Here is a 9,604-nt window from a genome sequence, read left to right as displayed (position 1 = left end):
ATATGTGGCCAAATATGTCCCCTCTTTGACCGATTCTCATACCTCTCTCCCCTATGTGTACGGAACCCACCACCACAATTAAGATCATCCTCAACTTTATCTGTAGAGTTTCCAACAACACTCTCCTCCTTCCTAGCTTCTCTACCCCTTTTACTATGCCCCCCATCAAACTTAGTCTCCAATTTTTCAATCCTAGTCATCAGCTCATCAAACATAAATTCCATCTGTTGTTGTATTCTCGAAAGCCCATCTTCTGGGATTTCACCTTTCTTATGTGGCACACTGTTAGAAGACATTATTTTTTTTAAAACCTACACGAAAATCGTTAGCGATAAAAAAATAACACCTCACACACTCGTGTTTCACACAAATTTATAGGCTTTCCACTCGAATATACTCCCTATGCCTTTTTCAACTCAAATTGCCTTTATTTAGTTCTTAAAATCACTTAGCAACAATTCAGAAAAAGCAACCAACTATGCAGTGAATTTATAAATTTGATATAGACTCAAGAAGCAAGAAATTAACGAAACTAACAAAACAAAACTATGATGATAAATTCACGAGTAGCAATGCAAATTTGTGTGAGTAATATGACGATTTGAAGACGCGAAATAAACTGAATGGACGCAATAATGCTAAAGAAATTTACTATCCAAACTGAAAATTAAATAAAGCAATGATGGAACCTGAAAAATAAAAAAAGCAACACAAAATCCCAATGACCAATTTTCCTTCCCTAACTCTCAGCCAAACTCTAGAATGTTGATTTTCTTCTTCTTTTTTACGGCAACAATAAAAAGTTTCAAGATCAAGCCTTTTTTTTTTTTAGACCAATTCGGCAATCAAGAAGAAAAATTCAAAAACACACTTTTTTGTTATATATATATTGCAGCAAGATCAAGAATTCAACAAGAACACTACCTTATGATTTTGTGCTCAACAATTCAAGAGCATGCAAGAGCCCTTTTTTTTAATATATGTGGTCAAAACTAATCAAGAGAGAAAAAAAATCAAGAAACAAAAGACACAAATTGAAGGATATAACTTGTGATTAGATTTGCTCTGATACCAACTGATGCGAACCCTAGCGGAATTGAATGGGATTCGCGAACCCAAGATCTATCTAATCCAAGTTTGATAAAAATAGGATGAGCTTATCACAATGTAAGACTTGCTCCAAGGCAACAAGACTATAAACCAACTCAATCACAATGCCTACTCTTAGAGATGAGCAAAAGAAGTATAAATTCACAACAAAGATTGGTCAATTCTTTGAAGAGTTAAAAGTTCAATCAAGAACCAAGATTGACAACCAAAGGTCAGCAAAACTTAGAATATTATTAGCCAAAGAAAAGTGTGCTAAAAATTATTCTCAAGAGTATTTATACCCCAAGCCAAAAACCTTAGTTTTCTTAATGGGTCACATATAAACCCAATTTAAATAATAATCAACCCAAACTAAAACTAGCCTAAAATAATTAAAATAAATAAAATAAACAAGTCTGAAACCCAAACAAGTGTTTCCTCATAAAATAAAGAAAGTTTAATAGCCCAACTAATTTAATAAGACGAGTTCGGTTATTTCTGTATTTTGTCTGGCAGCAACAAAGCCCAACTTCAAACATATGGTTCTCTCTCATCTAAAAGAATTAAAAGACATGTCATATATCGTTGGAAAGCTATGGAAGTCTAGTTTCCATCCCAATTGGAATCACCTCAAAATTTGATATGTATCTCCAGTTATGATAAAAAAAGGTAATGAAAGGTCAAAATGTCTAAATCTAGTCTTCTTCTCCCAATCCTTGTGTAATGGTCTTGGTTCCACCAACAAGCCCCTAATTATTTAATATCCTCTTGAAGTCCACCTTAAACCATATATCTTGAAGAAGTCCATTGAAAGTTTCTTTGAACCTTTTAACTCTAAGCCTTGTAACTGGACCAACCAGAACCTCCAATGGATCCTTTGGTGTTAGGATCGCATCACATACGGATGGGAAAGGTAAATCTGAATCCCAACATACTTTCGATAGAGATATTAAATGCTTTAAGTGTTTAGGGGGGCACATTGCATCTAAGTGTCCAAATTCACAAGTTATGCTTGCAAAAGAAATATGGAGACCTTAGTTATAAGGTATACGCTGAACATACAAATAAAAGAAGATGATGTAAAGTAGCAATGAAAAAACATATTTCACATCACATACAGATGAGAAAGGTAAATCCGAATCCCAACCTACTTGTGCTAGAGATATTAAATGCTTTAAGTGTTTAGGAGGGCACATTGCATCTCAGTGTCCAAATTGAAAAGTTATGCTTGCAAAAGAAATAGGAAGACCTTGGTAATAAAGTGTGCGCTGAAAAAGAAATAGGAAGACCTTGGTAATAAAGTGTGCGCTGAACATACAAATCAAAGAAGATGATGTAAAGCAGCAATGAAAAAACATATTTCACACTCAATGTCACATCCAAAACAAGGTATGTAGCATGATAATCGATGGAGGTAGTTGTGCTAATATATCTAGTGATACTTTTGTGAAGAAATTGAAACTGAATTACATTAAGCATCCTATGCCTTATAAATTGCAATGGTTCAATGAATGCGGTGAAGTGAAAGTTACGAAACAAGTGGCGGTTGTGTTTACTATTGGTAAGTATTCTGATGAGGTTATGTGTGATGTATTGCTAATGCATACTAGTCACTTACTTTTAGGGCATCTATGGAAATTCGATCAGAAGGTGATTCATGATAAGTTTAGAAATAAGTTCGCTATTGTAAAAGATGGTAAAACCATCACTCTTGTACCTTTTTCTCCAAAACAAGTGTATGATGATCAAATAAAATTAAAAAGGGAATGTGAGGATTGGAAGAGTGAAAATTCACGTGAGGACAATAGTGAGAGAAGACCATCAAATTTGGCTAAATCTAAATCATTAATTAAACCGATTGAGAGTGGAGGTAATACCCGATGAGTGAAGAAAGTAAGGTTGTGTGATGATAATAGTGTGGAAAATTTAAAGAAACAACCTAATTTTTATGCAAAAAAGGCTCAAATAAGATCCGTGTTTTTCACTAACAAGTCGATGATCTTAATTGTGTATAAGGAGGTTTATTTTAACACTAACAATCTTGATCCTATTATTCCTAGTGTGGTTGTTTTTTTTGTTGCAGAAGTTTAATGATGTATTCCTTGAAGACACCCCTAGCGGATTACCGCCATTATAGGGAATTAAACATCAAATCAACCTTGTACCTAGAGCTTCGGTTCCTAATCGTCCAACTTATAAAAGCAATCCCAAGGAGACAAAGAAGCTTCAAACACAAGTAAATGAGCTGATGATAAAGGAATATATTTGTGAGAGTATGAGCCCTAGTGCTGTACCAATGTTACTTGTGCCTAAAAAAGATGGAACATGGAGGATGTGTGATAACTGTCGCGTTGTCAACAACATAATGGTAAAGTATCAACATCTTATCTCTAGGCTTGATGACATATTGGATGAATTGTATGGAGCATGTTTTTCTCTAAAATTGACTTAAGAAGTGGGTACCATCATATTAGGATGAAAGAAGGTGATGAATGGAAAATAACATTTAAGATTAAACATGGTTTCTATAAATGGTTAGTCATGTCATTTGGGCTTACAAATGCACCTAATACATATGTAAGATTGATGAATCATGTTTTTCGTGCATTCATTGATAAATTTATGGTTGTGTACTTTGATGACATCCTAATTTATAGCAAGAACTTGAACAAACATCTTGATCATTTACGTAGTGTACTTAGTGTATTATGTGATGAGAAACTTTATGATAATGTCAGTAAGTGTACCTTTTAAATGAGAAAATTGTGTTTCTTAGATATCTAGTAACTATGCAGGGTATTAAGATGGATGAAGGGAATGTTAAGGTTATCTAGGATTGGGATTGGCCTCTACCTAAGTTTGTGACTGAAGTAAGGAGTTTTCATGGACTTGATAGCTTTTATAAAATGTTTGTGAAGGTATTATTGTAGCATCTATAACTGAAATTGTGAAAAAGTCCGTTGGATTTAAATGGAATGATGAACAAGATAAAAGTTTTAATTTATTAAAGTAAGAACTTTGTTCGGCACTTGTTTTAGCTTTGCCAAACTTTACAAAAGCTTTTAAAGTTGAATGTGATGCTTCAGGTATAGATATAAGAGCTGTGTTAATGTAGAATTGAAGGCCCATTGTATTTTTTAGTGAGAAACTTAATAGGCCAGCCTTGAATTACTCTATCTATGATGAGGAGCTTTATGTCTTGGTAAGAACTTTAGAGACGTGATAACATTACTTGTGACCCAAGAAGTTAATGATATATTCAAATCATGAATCATTGAAGCACATGAAAGGGCAAAGTAAGTTGAATAGAAGACATGCCAAATAGGTTGAATTTATTGAAACATTTCCGTATGTGATCATGTATAAACAAGGTAAAGAAAGCATTGTGGCTGATGCACCATCGTGTAGGTATATTCTTTTATCTACTTTAGATGCTAGATTTCTAGGATTTGAACACATAAAATAATTGTACAAGGATGATAGTGATTTTGATAATGTGTACAATGCTTGTGAAATTTTAGCTTTCGGTAAGTTCTATAGACTTTATAGGTATTTGTTTAAAGAGAATCGTTTGTGTGTTCCATTAAGTTCTATGCGTGAATTTCTTGTATGTGAAGCACATGAGGGCGGGTTGATGGGGGCATTTTAGTGTTGTTAAGACTTCGGATGTGTTGTATGAGCTTTTTTATTGGCCTAAAATGAAAAAAGATATGCAACACATAAATGACAAATGCATAACTTGTAGGAAAGCAAAGTCTAGGACTCAACTACATGACTTGTATACCCTTTTACCAGCATGGGTAGACATTTCAATGGACTTCATCTTAGGTATGCCTATGTCAAAATAGGGTAGGGGTTCAATCTTTATAGTTGTTGATAGGTTTTCAAAGATGACACACTTTATTTCATGTCATAAAACTGATGATACAACTAACATTGTTGATTTGTTCTTTAAGGAGATAATCAACTTCATGAGGTCCCAAAAAGCATTATTTCTGATAGAGATGTTAAGTTCCTTAGCTATTTTGGTAGGTGTTATGGGAGAAATTGGGTACTAAATTGTTGTTTTCAACTAAGTGTCACCCCTAAATAGATAAGCAAACCAAAATAGTTAATAAGTGTAAAAGATCTCACATAGGAAGCGAGCGTCTAGAGCCAAGGCCTTATAAGTGCATGCTCACCTTGACTAGTAAGATGCATTTTGGACCATGCGTGGCTGCCAAGAATAAAACTGTGAGGGGGACCTAGGTGGAAGCCCTGGATTTGGGTGGACTGGGAGGCCCAAAGTGGACAATAACTTGCTAGAGAGGTGGAGTGTTACATTTGGTATCAGAGCCGAGGACGGCTCGCTTAAGGTGAGGGGATTGTAAAAGATCCCACATCAGAAGCGAGCGTCCAGAGCCAGGGCCTTATAAGTGCATGCTCACCTTGACCAGTAAGACGCGTTTTGGGGCCATGCGTGGCTGCCAAGAACAAAATCGTGAGGGGGACCTGGGTGGAAGCCCTGGATTCGGGTGGACTGGGAGGCCCAAAGCGGACAATATCTTGCTAGGGAGGTGGGGTGTTACAATAAGACCTTAACACAACTTCTACGTGCTGTCTTTCAAAAGAACTTAAAGAATTGAGAAGATTGTTTGTCATTCATAGAGTTTGCATATAAACGTAGTGTACATTTTACTACTGAATTTTCACCATTTGAAATTGTGTATGGATTTAACCCTTTAACTCCCATGGATTTGATTCCTTTGCCTGTTAATGAAATAGTTAGTTTGGATGATAATCGTAAAGCAAAGGTAGTGAAAACACTCCATGAGAGTGTGCAGCAACAGATTGAAAAGAGGAATCGTGTGTACACAACTAAAGCAATAAAGGACATAAACATGTTGTCTTTCAGCCTGGCGATTGGGTTTGGGTGCATTGCAAGGAGAGATTTTCAGCCTAAACGAAATCCAAGTTACATCCACGAGGAGATAGGCCATTTCAGATCCTTGAGCAAATCAACGACAATGCTTATAAAGTTGATTTGCTAGGTGAGTATATAGTGTTAGTACTCCCTTTAACGTTTTTGATCTTATTATGTTTGATGTAGGTGATGATTCGAGATCGAATCCTTTTGAAGAGAGAGGGGATGATGTCGATCAGCCCAACACTGATGCAATTATATTATTCGATAGTTTTACCCACATTTACCTGGTGTTTTTCCTATGTTATATATATATATATATATATATATATATATATATATATATATATAATGTCTTAATATTCTTTGTTTTATGTTTTGAAGGCACTTTTGGATGAAAGATTAAAAAAGAAGTAAATTGAAGATAATTGATAGATTTAACTTCTAGTCGATGTTTTGTGCAGAGCTTGAGCTCTATAGGTCGAAATGAAGTGATTCTAATGGAATTAGAAATATAACATCCATACCTTTCTATTCATATATGGCAAGAAAAATAAAAATAGAAAGAGCATGGAAATCGCAGCCTTCAAAGTCAAATCTTGCATTCTACCGGTGTTGACCTTCGACCATTCTGACTTGAATATCTCGAGCTACAAAAGTCCATTTGATGCAAACTTAAATTTTTTAGATTCTTGACTCGAAGACCTATCACCATACAAAATTTCAGCAGAAAAAGAGCTAACATGAGAGAGATATGAGTTTTCTAAGATGACACATGAATTCTACTAGCATACAAGTTTTTTGAAGAAACAAGTTTAAAGAACTTCTTAAAGCATCCAAACTGTCGTCCAAGTCTTTATTTCATAAATTTAGCTCTTCTAAGTCAAAAGTCAAAACTTGAAGATTTTATACGAGGCTATTTCTTCTTTTTTAGGAAAATAATTATTGAAATACTTAAATGTAAATTGCCTACTTATGAAAGGACTATTTTATAGAAAAGGGATTAGGGTTGCTTAGGATATAAAAAGACAGAGCAAAAGGAAAGGATAGGATCCAACCAAAAGAGAAAAAACACCCCTTTCCTCCACAAACCTAAAATCATGAATTCTTCTTTCTTTTTGATTAGTTGTTCAATAGACATGCAAGGCTGAAATCTTTTTCTTGGTTGCAAGGACACGGAAACCTTCGGATTTTAAGAACTATGAGATTTATTTTGCCTTTTCTTTTCAGTTTATATGATGAATATGTATGTTCTCCTATGCTTATTTTTCCTATGATTGTTTATTTTAATTGCTAGAGCGAACTTTAAGATATTATTGTAGATAATCTATTGCTAAGTTTGATATCAAAACTGGAGTTGTGGTATATGAACTTGCGAAGCAACTGAGTTTAATAATTGTGGCGGATCTATGTTATTAACCTTAGGGAGAACATTCGAACAAATCAAACATAGATTGCGGACAATCATGTTATCAAGATTAAGCAACTGAGTTTTCTGTTTTCTTTTACTTTAGCTTAGATAACCTCCACCCCCCCCCCCCAATTGCATATCATATTGCATAAAAATGTAACTTGAACCTTCCTCATGGAATCGACCCCTTGCTTGCTTTCTACTATCTTGTATCTTGTTTATTTAAGCTAGGGTATTTAATATATACAATCGTGACATTGCAACAAATTTTGGCATCCTTGCCGGGGAAGTAATTTTAGTTGATTCTTATGTTATAGTTTATTTTCTATGATTGTTATTTATTTAAAAAAAAAAACAAAAAATAGTGTTGCGGTACTGTACAATACGATACGATTATTGTTCAAAACCAATGTTTTGGTGGAATTAGGTCCCAACATTTGTTTGCTGAAAGGAAACGACATTATGAACAATACTAGGGCCCAGGCCAATAGCCCCACCCTATTGAGGCCCAATTCCGCCATTTTCTAGGGTTTTTAGGCACTTTTCTAGCAAAGGATTTTCGTTCAATTTACATTGTTTTTAATCTCTTGTGTGGCTGATTTCTTTTGAGTTTTCTTGACTATTTATGTCTATAACCCGTTCTACTAACCAGAGTCAAGTGCAGGTAGATCTCGAAACAGAAAACACTTTACGTAGGTTATGAAAGGATGCTCGCATCAACACCATGGTTGTTGCACGACAATAGACACTCAAGGAGCTCGCTACTCCTAACGTGGAGAATCAACCATTGTGCATAAAAATCGACAACAATGTCAACTTCGAGCTCAAGTCTAGTTTTATACACTTGCTACTAACATTCAATGGACTTGTAGGATAAGATCTTCATACTCATCGCAAGGAGTTTCATATGGTTTGTGTTGACATGAAACCGAATAGAGTTGATGAAGAACAGGTTACGTTGAAAGTTTTCCCTTTTTTTTTTAAAGAGGCAGCAAAGGCATGACTTTTCTCTATTATCCCAGGTTCTATTGGAACTTGGAATGACATGAAGAAGATTTTCCTTGAAAATTACTTCTCAACCTCTCAAGTTGCCAACATAAGGAAAAAAATATATGGGATTCAGCAATCTCATGGGGAGATACTTTCTGAGTATTGGGAAAGATTTGAGCAATTATGCATTCAATGCCCTCATCATCAGATACTCGATCAACTGCTCATTCAATATTTCTATGAAGGACTGATGCCTACTGATCGCAGTATCATTGATGAGGTGAGTGGAGGGGCATTGGTAGATAAGACACTAGAGGCTGCACGTCAATTAATCTCAAATGTGGCAGCCAACTCAAAACAATTTGGCAGTCGTTGAGAAACGAGTGAATGAGGTAAGTATTGTTAACCTTGAGAATAAAGTTAATGATCTTACTTCTCTTATGCGTTCTTTGGCTTGTGGAAATGTACAACAGGTGAAAGTTTGTAGCATATGCTTGTTACAAAGACATACTTCGAATATGTGCCCAACAATGCAAGAAGATTACATTGAATAAGCTAATGTAGTTGATGGAGCATTCAATGGACAACCTCAGCGTAAGTATGATCCTTCTTCTAACATGTACAATCCTGGATTGAGAGATTATTCGAACTTACGCTATGGGTACCTGCCTCAATAAGGAAATCAAAGCCGACACTTCCATCCCAATGGATTTCAGTCCCAACACAATTATCAAGCAAGATAACCTTTTGCATTTACAAACTCCAATGTTATGGGGCCATCAAGTGATGATCTTCGTGAGATGATGAAAACCTTGGCCTCTAATACAGTGACCTTGCGACAAAATGTCATGTCTTTTTAATAAGAAACAAGGTCAAGTATTCACAAGTTGGAGAAGTAAATGGGGCAAGTAGCTTCAAGTGTAGCGAAATTGGAAGCACAAATTAATGGAAAATTGTCCTCCCAAATATTGAATCCAAAAGAGAATATTAGTGCGATCACGCTGCGACGTGGGAAAGAATATAAAGAGAAAAGGTCGAAACAAATTGAGATGGAGGAAGATGAGGAGATAGAAACCAAATTGAGTATAAAGAAGAAATACCCTACTCCTCCATAGACTGAAACAACAACCAATATTCCAAAGGTAAGTCCTAATTCAATGAACTCCACTTTTCATAAAATTCCCTCCTTTCCTGTGAGTTCTTCTAGGTCA

The 9,604-nt window shown here is 35.3% G+C and overlaps 1 non-coding gene across 1 annotated transcript; it reads right to left on the bottom strand.

Moving 5' to 3' along the window:
• Window positions 1–8,496: 8,496 nt before the first annotated feature.
• LOC133670285 (small nucleolar RNA R71) lies at window positions 8,497–8,603 on the bottom strand. The gene has a single exon (XR_009834033.1). It is a non-coding gene; the product is annotated as a small nucleolar RNA R71 (small nucleolar RNA).
• Window positions 8,604–9,604: the final 1,001 nt, after the last annotated feature.

Source organism: Populus nigra, chromosome 12 (genome assembly GCF_951802175.1).
Source record: "Populus nigra chromosome 12, ddPopNigr1.1, whole genome shotgun sequence".
NCBI classification, from domain to species: Eukaryota; Viridiplantae; Streptophyta; class Magnoliopsida; order Malpighiales; family Salicaceae; genus Populus; species Populus nigra.
Note: the sequence above shows the minus strand (reverse complement) of the source record. Positions and strands in the feature narration are given on the sequence as shown.